This window comes from Morone saxatilis, unplaced genomic scaffold (genome assembly GCF_004916995.1).
Source record: "Morone saxatilis isolate NCDOM2014 unplaced genomic scaffold, NCSU_SB_2.0 Contig19, whole genome shotgun sequence".
NCBI classification, from domain to species: domain Eukaryota; kingdom Metazoa; phylum Chordata; class Actinopteri; family Moronidae; genus Morone; species Morone saxatilis.
In genome coordinates this window covers 15,772,538-15,783,473 of record NW_023339751.1, presented here as the reverse complement: position 1 = coordinate 15,783,473, position 10,936 = coordinate 15,772,538, and the positions used below count along the sequence as shown (strand labels likewise).

At 40.2% G+C, this 10,936-nt stretch overlaps 1 protein-coding gene across 1 annotated transcript in view; it reads left to right on the top strand.

The window, feature by feature from the left end:
• Positions 1-10,936, top strand: part of slc29a1a (solute carrier family 29 member 1a) — a gene marked incomplete in the record, with an annotated part of 39,787 nt that overhangs the window by 8,425 nt on the left and 20,426 nt on the right. Inside the window, 1 exon segment of the mRNA XM_035663379.1 lies at positions 6,493-6,632.

Here is a 10,936-nt window from a genome sequence, read left to right as displayed (position 1 = left end):
TAAACACAGGTGTTACCAATTATACTAATTAATTCCATTTACTTATCAGTGTGGAAAAAGTCTATTACGACGACGGGTTTGAGCATGTGTGACAAATTCAGTTCATCTTGCCAGAGACAGCTGTTGTACAATCAACCTATCTTGCAATGTTAACAAGGATGAAAAATAATATGTGTCCGCCCGGTATTTGGGATCCACTCCAAAATTGAATGGGTTCTTCCTTGGCCCATGCTAAACCCTTCCATCAAGTTTAATGAAAATTGGGCCAGTAGTATTTTCGTGATTCTTCTGATACCGAAAATAGCTAACCCTTTCACAACGTCACATAGTTTTCATACAGTTATTTGATTTGATACATTACTGTGATAAAAAATATAGATTATAGCCGGTTAAAAAAACTAACTTAGCAGCTGTAAATCTTGTTTTTGCTGACATCCAGTGGTGTAATGTCTCACCTTGCTGCAGTGATGTAGAAGTGTACTCCAGACTGTTTCAGTACAATGTAACAATGTGTTGTTACAGATAAACAGACCACACCTCCGACCACACCTAACATAAAGTAAGTCTTTAATGGTTGACCCAAACTAACTTACCTCTAGTGGTATCGTATATTGTCTTAACATGTCTGCCTCCACTTTACATTACAATTAAAATAAAAATTGAGCAGCAACAGTTTTATTCAGTGTCCCCCTCATTCTGGATAATCCACATTTTTCATTGGAGCTACTGAAGTATAGTCCATATTAAAAGTGCGAATAGTTTTTAACAAGGTCTCCTCCAGCGGGCTAACTGACCCCTAACATCTGGAAGAAAAGTAAAAACATTGTATTTCTCAACTAATTCTTTTTCTGATTAAGTTTTCTTCAACAATAACAACCTTGAGTATTGTCTTTGTGGATCTGATGGCTTCAACAGATGGCCTCCAGCATCCAGAGAGTCAAGCAAACAAGAGGTGGTCTAGTATCAGCAAGAGTGGAAAATATCACGGGTGCCGTCTCACGCAGCAATAGAGAGAGAACAATTGAGTAATGGATTTCAAATGGGCAAACAGGATGTTGAATGGACATAACCACGCCATAGAAAACATTGTAATGGCAGCACTCCAAAATCTTTTAACAGATGATGTTATGTACCCTGGAACATACATGCGCAAAGAAAACATATCTGATCGCATGCAAACCCACATACATTTATGTAAACATGTGAGCTCACTGTACGCTGAATGGTAACGTGGTTTGGTTTTGGTTTGACATATAGTGTGCACATCGCATGAACAGCAAAGGAATGAGCTGACAAACATGAAACCCCTGAACACCACACTGAGGTCATAATTGTTCATTGCTAGATGGCACTGAATTCTACACACTGGTCCTTTGGGCTGGTACGAGTTTTCCTGGTTGGAAAGGATGAAGGAAATATTCTTAAAAGACTGACATTCTTTCCAAATAGGTGAACAATACATGCTTTAAAAAGGAGATGGTTGTTCAAGGTTTTCATAATGACCTTGCATAACTTCTATGCAAATATCTTTTGTCAAAAACTTATTCTGCAGCAGCTTATTTAAAAAAAATCTGTATTTGAAACCTTGTCTACTGTCATAACTACAACTTTATTGGCCAAGCTTGTGAACACATACAAGGAATCTGACTCTTTGTTTCTCTCAATTAAATTACACACTAATAGACATACAGCAGAACATGAACAACAAAGCTTAACAATGTCAAGTCAAATCAGTGTTATTTATATAACCCCCTATGGGGATTCACAATCTGTACAGCATACATCATCCTCTATCCTGAGACCCTCGACTCGGATGAGGAGCAACTCCCATTAAAGGGGAGAATTGAAGAAACCCTGGAATGAACTTAACTGGCGTACAACCTTGAGGAAGTCAAGTATAAAGTAAACTCTCAAAACCCAAATTTCTCTTTTTGGATAAAATGTATATTATAAAATGTATGTAGTTATATTTAAATGTCATTTAACCGATTACATGCAGACATAGAGAGAAAAGCACTTGGACGAGCCAGAGATACAGCACTGTAGAGTGTTTGTCCTGACAGAAGTGAGACTTTATTTAGTAATTATTTGATGTAATCCTGTGAAGAGCTCTGTCTCTGCTAACAGTGACAACCAGGGATTAAACCTGTCGCAGCTGTCTCATCTGAATAAATCCAATGCACTTTAATCCTGCGTCATTCCCACACCTGCTCTATAAAGAGGTGTTATTAAATCTTCTAAATAGATTTCTGGAACAAAAAGTGAAAAGCTACAGTTTTCTATGCAGGATAAATAAATATTATACAGAGCACATTACAGACCAGAACACTTGCAGTGAGCAAAGGAATTAATAAAGTAAATCAGGCCATAATTAAAGCATCCACTGACTTGGCATTTAGGTCCTTTTCAGACCTTACTACATGGAACATGGAAACATAACATATATGCAAAAAAATCTATTGAACATTCAGACAAATACATAAAATATGAACTAAATTAACCTCATTTAAACCTACATAGGATCTTTTGCTCTGCACACACAGGGTTTTAGAGGAAAAAGGAACTTAAGAGGCCTTAACGGTGGTATTTACATACGTAATATCAATTTATTCTTCAAATTTTCCACCTGGGCATACTTTAAAAAAAGTGAAGATAACTGGGAGTGAGACCCTAACTTCTTCATTAATGATGAGAACCTCTTGAATGGTTGTGTGGCCAAAGTTTTAACCACCAGAGACAGCGGCAGTGCTCTGCCTCTGTAACTAAGTGTGGATTTAACCTTTAACACCAACCCTGTCATCAGCACTGTCACTATGCATGTTAAATTCAGGCGAACAGCACAGGAATGTAGAAATGAAAGGAATGCACACATAATCCTCCTCCTCATATGCTGAACAGAATCTGATTTGTTAACATTGAATAATCCCCAAATTTAATGAGCCAACATGATTTATGTGAACTCCTACTTTGTTTCAAGGCATTCATGAATGATCACACTTGTTTGTCCTGGTTGAAATACATAATGAGGTTATTGTTAGATGGGGAGATACAAAGGATGTTATTGGGCTTTATTTACAGAGGAAGAACCTTAAAAAATAGTAAGGGAGGCATCTGACATTCATGTAGTGATAATCCTTTACAAATTATATACTACTAAATCTAAAATGTGTTTTGCAATGTTGCTTCATTCTTAAGATAAGTTTGCACCCAAAACTTAAGCCTTTGTCAACATTTAGCATATGCCAAATAGTTGATAAATGAGGCTTCTTCCCTTGAGATTCAAGGGGTGAACTGAGTGAACTCAACAAATAAAAATTAATTAATTAAAAAATCTGTTTCTGGATGGTTTCCATAGTTTCTGAGAAGAATGTGTCCACAAATGCAGAATTTTGGAACTAAAGCCAATTTTGAATTTGCTGGACTTAAACTAAAGTGGTAGATCTCATAATGGACTGTCTCAGACTTAGCTCTTGTCCCTAAATGTACCACCGGATTGCGAGGAATGTATTGTCTGTGCAGCAGCAGATTTGTGGATCATCCATCGTGACAGGGATTTCATACTAGTGCATGACCCTTGCTGACCACTCGCACTCTGTTGGGAATTTAAAGGGGCTACGAAGGTAAAGATGAGGAGGGATTTCACTCTCGCAGACTTCCCCCCGAGGAGTTTTTTTCTTTGTTTGCCTGTCTTCGTTGCTTCAGTCCGAACCTTAATCCTCCAAAACAGAGCCAGGCCTCAAAATTCCTAATCCCAAATGGGATTTACTTCACTCTCTCTGTGTCTCCTGAGCCATTTAGGGGTTGAAGAGGCCATCCACTGGAATTCCTTTTCTACCTCTGTCCTCTTAAATCTCAGTATGTGGCCAGAGAGCCACTTCCAGCCTATTGATGTCATGCCCTCCTCCTCTCCCTCATGCCACAGACTTCACAGGATATTCTCGAATTAGACATGTATGATGTTTGTTTGCTCATGAACATGTGTTCTAAAAATGGCATGAGAGGGAACTGTCAGAGGTCGGGAGGAAGTGAAGGAGTTGCTGATATAAGATGTACATGTGACAATAGAAATTACAACCTTGCAATAAAACGAAGGCCATTAAATCTTCCACCAGGTTCACAGTGTGTTGTTACGAGCTGCAATGGGGAAATATTGGGTTTCTTAACGGGTTGATTTGGCTTATTGTTCAGCTTTTGCATGCCAAACTCTTGGTTACTGGCAGATTTATCGTGACACAGGTGCCTCAGAAGTCAGTTAGTGTCAAAGACCTCAACCACATATGCACCTGTTGAGCTAGACTTGTCAGTTTTTATTATCTCTGCTGGATGTTCAGTGTTGGTCCAATGAAGGAGGTGTCTCGTAGAAACCATCCTCTCTCTTTTTTCCTTGTCTCAGTTTCACCGCTTCCCTCTTTTTCTTTCCTTTCTCCGTGGAAAAACTCAGTCGAGGCTGTGCCCTCAAAAGCTGCTGACTGACTTTCCCCTTTGGCTACGCAAGCCAGTAAACAAGCCTCAGAGGAACGCGGAGGGTAGAGCGGGGATACATATTCAGCTAGAGGAAATAAAGACACTGACACTGTAAATGAAATACAGAGAGACAGTGCTCCCTCAGTCCTCAGCTCCCTCCTCGTTGGGTTTGTGTTTGTGAGGAGGCAGACAGACTAGTGCTCCTTTGCACATGGTTTCTGTCCATAACCACAGAAAGCTTTTTTTAGACCGGGGGGAGACAGGGTGTGGATGACTGTGTACCTACCACGACTATATGAGCAAACAGCATAGACCAACTCTAAGTGTGTCCAGACTCACATGCCGCACAAAAACCGACCATAAACAACGCCTCGGCAGGGCGGTTCAGACCGAAGTGTTATGATGAAATTATACATTGGTGTCAGTTCTCGTAGACACTTAAGAAAACACGCTGCACTAAGAGAGGATTGTCTCTTTTTAAACAGATTTACAGCAGGTAATTGTGTTGCATAATAGCAGCAATTAACTGCAATGTTTTTCCTATTGTCAGTCATTTGTTCAATCTCATTTAGAGGACAATAATTCGATATTTCAAATTGCTTTTTGCACATGGAAAACTCCCGCCCTTAATGTCAGTTTTAGCACAGTCATGTGAATGCAGGCTCCCACAGGCACACTCTGTCTTTCTTATCCTTTACTTGTATTGTTTTGTCCTTGACTAAATTCGTCAGACAGTTAAACACAGTCAGCGTTGACCTTCAGCTGGAGTTCATGTGCTGTTGTTGCATTTATTAAAACACTGTTGTTAAGTGTGAATAATGCTGAGAGTAAATGATTCATGGTACAGTTTGAAAACGGCTTCTTCCATAAGCTTCTTACACACAGTTTACTCCAATACATTCAAACAAACTGGTGTTTTAACAGTTAATCAGTTATTTGCTCACTTATTGGGTATTTCCATTGTGCTTCCGGGGAAATATGACTAACCACAACACGAACAGCCTGTAATTTTCTAGTAAGTTATTTAGGCTAATTTGATGCCAGCTGCTACAGGCAAAGAGTGCATGTAGTTGGGGTGTTTTCGAACCTCTATCGTGCTTGAGAAAGGAAATGACTTCTCGATTGTGCAACTCAGAGTGGCAAATTCATTCCAGCGGCCTTCTTTTTCACACAACAAAGCAAGTCAAGCAGCCAAAAAATGTGTCCCCCCCAAATAAGAGTTTGATTGTACGGACCGCTTTCAGTGACCATAATTATCACTACACAGGATTATGGGATTATTATTTCCCATCAGATATTATGTAGTATCGTTATACGATGGTATCTTTGTCTTTAATTGCTCTGCGTATATTGGGCCATTGTTGCAAACACATGATCAGGAATGCTATGTGGCAATATTTAGTAATTTATAGTGTGATAGAGGGGCATTGCATTTAATGGTGTTTATTGGGCAAATAACAACAAAAATTTGGAATAAACAAAATATATCTAACTTTGATGGTTATATCTCTCTATTGCCAGTTGGTAATAATCTAATAAGTGACTGGAAGCTCGCTGTACCTTTGAAGTATCACATCATCTGAGCGTGTTTCTATGGTTTGTGACAATAAAGAGTTTATTCATAACCAAAGAGACAGACACATCCAGATTTGTGTAGATGACATTTTAACGTCATCTCACACTAAAATACAAATTTCCTCCGCCTCCATCTGGTCGCCTCCTTCTAGTGCTGCGTTTTGGGACCATCGGCAATGCTACAATCACTAGTTCAGGGAAGTTGAATCACCTGCAAATCAAAGTGTTACTGCATGTATGTATGGATTTTTTCTCTCAGTTACTAGGACTAAAAGGATGTTGCTTATTGTGTGTTGGCTTATACTTTTTTTTTTGAATGATATGCAATCTAAGGAAAGTTAATTATCTCCAAAATGCAATTGATTATTCACTTTGTGTTATGTTTGACTTGTCATTCCAAGACTCTTAAATATGTTACATGGTCGATCTCTTTATTTTATCTTTATGTTCAAGTGACTGACCCCCCGCGCCGTTCATCCTTGTATCGGATTTGGACTTTCCCAAGGAGCTTTGAACGCCACATTATTCCGCTGTTTCTGAGTTGAGAGTGAGTGCATCAGACACAACAAGCCTGCACAGACTGTAATGATAAGGTAAGGACATCCCCGCATGATGGATTGAGGCAGTGTGAACTAACTAAATGTTACTACCAGCCCATTATGAAGCTTATCTCTGAACAATGGTGGCGGTCCGACTATTCAGAAGGAGACATTGCTGATAAAGAGCGTTACTTTCAGATGGTGGTCTGCTTTCTGCCGACTGTGTGTGTGTCAGAGGAGATTTAGTTCATTTTAACGCGTCTGGGGCTCGTTGTGCTGTCTGTTACTGTTCCCGGGAGACAACCGGGAAGACAACGGGTCCCGGTGTTTTGGTTAGTGGACGCCAGCAGCATGCCTCCTTTGTTGAGTACAGCTAGAAATTAAATTTAGCGCCAAACATGGAGAGTAAAAGTGGTTTGTAAAGTTACGTTTTTCACTGACAAACAGCTGCTGAAGTGACCTCATTTGCTTCCTCACATTTCTGCCTCACTTCGTGTAACTTATACATTTTGGAGTTTAAATAATGTCTGTGAAATGTGTTCAATATTGTATGTTTCTATGGGAAGCAGCTTTTAATGACGTTTCATATTTAATTATATATATTTTAAAAAAAATATATATATAAATATTAATCTCAGCACAACCTGGTGATAAATCATGTGGCTGCCTGCGGGAGAGCACGTGTGTGACAGGCAACTTTGAAGACGTTTTCAGAGGAACCACGTGGGTTCGGTACTGTATCACAGGATGTGATGTGACAGTAGAAAAATCCACTGAAAGCTATATTACATGTCAGTGGTGACTCAAACCGCGTGTGGCTTTAACAGGTACGTGCAATCTATGTTTCTGTAGCTCACTAATATAGTTTGAATTACTTTAAATGTGACTCAACAGTGAATTCAGTTAGATGATGATCCTCAGTATTTACGTTGTTGTTACTGTAGGATGTGCTTTTTGTCACTGAGGTTACAAATGGAATGATTTTGAAGGGGGGTAGTTTTGTGGTATTACTCTAAAATGTATTACAGGATTACTGTAACTCCTCTAAATGACGAGGGATCTATCTGACTGAGTGAGCGGGTGTTTCCTGGCCTGGCTCCATTCACACGTGTCTGTGCTATTTGTGACTCTGCTGACCCTGAAGCAAGAGGAGAAGAGCGCAACCAGAATGGTGGCTTTGTTTTTTCGACTGAACATCTGATGGGACAGCAGCATCGACCCACCGCTGGGCGCACATGAGCATCTGTTTTATTGGAGTGGGAGTTAAGTTTTCCCATCTGTTGCCTGAGCTGACTGCAGCTACACGCCTCAGGGCAGGAAAACAAAATGTTATTTCTTATTGTCCACGCTGGCAGAATGAAGGGTGTATTATCTGGCTGTTGTGTGGTGATGAGATTTGGTTAAACTGACTCATCAAGAGCCCGAGCCCCTCTAGTCGTCCTCGTTTTGAACACATCAGCGATGACTGTAGTGTAGTCATGGCGATAAGTGGAGTTGCCATTGCCAGTTCATCAGTCAGCCACTTGAACCAACTAAGAAGACAGGCAGCTGGAGATGGGCTTTGTTCCTGCTCTCTGAGTGGCGGGAAATAATTTGTGGTGTGAAGGGGAGGGTCAGGGACAATGGATTTGGAGACCTTTCATGCTCCCTCCCTCTTGGCTTGAGAGAGAGGTTTTTTTTTTTTTTTTTCTTTCCAGGGTTTTCCCCCAGGGTTTACCTTTTTTCGGCTGCTCTCATTAGACTCACGAAGAAGGAACCTCTTCTCCCTGTGCTATTGTTTCCTGCTCTTCTTTGTATTATCCTGATTACATCCCAGGTTTACAAAAGCACGCCGGCCTCTGTGGTTCACGCCCCTGCACAGACCTGCGTCTGGGTGGAAGCTGATTGGGCGTGAATAAGGGCAATCTTGGGTACAGATTTTGTTAGATGTGTTCAAAGAAAAAGGTCTGTTTTCTTTGAGTTGTTTGTGCTTTCTCATAAAGAAGAGCTGTTTCGCAGTGACGTTAGTGCCACAATACTCAAGAGGACAATAAAGACAGTTGATTACTCATTTTACATTGTCTGATTAACTACTCCAAGCTGGCTGTCTTGATGTGCGCAGGTTGTTCCCCTGTTTCCACTAAGAACAAAAGCTTTAATGTTAAATTATTTGACGTGGGAACTTTTACACTAGAGGTTTGAAACTGGTAAAATATCTATTCAGTGTTTTCTCTTGTTCCTGAAAGATCTTGTGAGACCTGAAAAGTGCCAAGAGACATTCTCCTATGATTGGATTTCTGACACCATCTTCCCAGAAAACAAAGGCCCAGTCAGTGTTGTTAGAGGTTTGTTTGAGTTAATTTTATCGGTCTCTATGTCTCTTTGTCAATCAGAGCGTAAGGACGCCGACAGTGTTACCTAGGCCCGCTGCGTCTGCTCGGTTTCACTCTGAATATCCAAATGCCTCTCTGCCCATGTGGAAGTGATGAGGTGACTGTATTTGGCCCCCTGTCAGGGTCCCTAAGTTCACAGCTGTGGTTCAGATTGAGAAGTTGTTTAATCTTTTTGAGTTTTATTTTCTTTTTTATACTTTCTTCTGTCTATGGGATTTAATTTGGCCAGTAGTATAAAGCCAGTGGCTGACATGAAAGGCCTGTTTGACGACAAGCTGTTTGAAGGGACGGCTACTGACTGTGAGATTTATTTCCCACCAAACCACAATGTTTGCATGCGATGTTGTTAAATGTGTAGGCAGCATTGCATTTGCTGCCAGGGCGACTGGCTGCAAAACCTATCAGAAGTCACATCAACAATACGTGGCCTACTTTAATTCAAAATGTAACCCAAGACACCAGAAAGTGTGACTTGTGATTGTTGGCTTGTGCTTGCGGGTGTAAAAGCGTGATTGCTGCTGTTGATTGAAAATACGATTTTATTTATAATACATAATACTATAGTGTTGACTTTTTGTTTGTCAGTGAGTTGTGTATAATGTGCATTAGCCTCCTCACCTGAATGTTATCTTTGACAGCAAAGCTTCCAGTGGACTTTGTTATGGTTGTAGTTACTGTCTTAGTAAAGCTGGATTTCTGTCAAGTACGAATAGCCTACTGCTGATTGGGGCACCGTCGGTCCAACAACCTTAGATTGATTATATATTTGCACATGCATGTGTGCTGTACCATCTTCGTCCTCAGTGAATCACCTTGTTACTATATTCCCTGTCGTCAAACTAGTCGATATAAACCCTTAATTCACTGCAGTTAGATGTGAAAATACTCTACAGCTGGTTTTCCTGTCATGGACTCGCCGATCGCTGATATATATTCGTTCAGTCACCGTACCCTGTTGCTGTTACTGAGTGCTTGCTGCTCCTTATAAAAAGCATTAACGATCTTACAGTCTGCATTGTAGAACTGAAACAATGAATAAAATAATAAAATAGTTCAGCCCTACTGCTTTTGTCATCTATTGTCTTGTCTGAAACTCCGAACCGCTTACATTTCCTCTCACAGTTAAGTGCAAGCACTCGACCACGGTATGAGAGCGATACCCAACACTGCTCTGTGTAGATGTAGTCATTGTTCTGATTAGTTGAGTAAAGCCAACATGGAGCAACATTTGAAAAGAGAGGCTCCTCACCAGAAACTTATGTCATGTTTCAATTTTGTGATATGTCAAGGCCATTCCCCAGCGTTCGAGAATCTGAACACAATCACTTTGACGTTCTTTAATGTAAATGTAACAGATTTAGATTTTTTGACCCATGAAAGCCAATGCAAACCCTAAATATAATAGTGTGTTTAACTATGAATAAACTACCAGAGCTCATTATTCTCTCTTCTTTTTCCAGACATCTTCAAACATGGTCGTTTGTTTCTCAGGCTTTTCTCAATGATGTAATATTTAGAGAATCCTTCATCTTTTCCTTTGAAGATTAAGTAAATCGCCCACATGTTCCTCCATTTTTCTAGTCTGCCTGTTGTTGGACTTGTTATTAAATGTTAATCTGTCCTCTTCGGACAGGCTGCCGACAGAGTCTGTAATAACGTCCTTGAAAGAAGAACAGGAGGAAACGCAGTGTGAAATAGGAATCAAGGTTATAAAAGTCAATGTACTGCAACGTTACTGTAATGTGTTCTTGGATGTCTCGGCCCGAGATGTTGAGCAAGCTGCTTTTTATGTGTGTGTGTGTGTGTGTGTGTGTGTGTGTGTGTGTTTGTTGATCATTCTAGGAACGATGTGAAATTAGAAACTTGGTTGTCATGCACAGATGTGAACGGCATATAAATCACCAGAGAAGAGTTTTACGGGTTATGCATAGGAAGCCTTTTTAGATGGTGTGACGTCCAGGTCCCCAGTATATATATATATATATA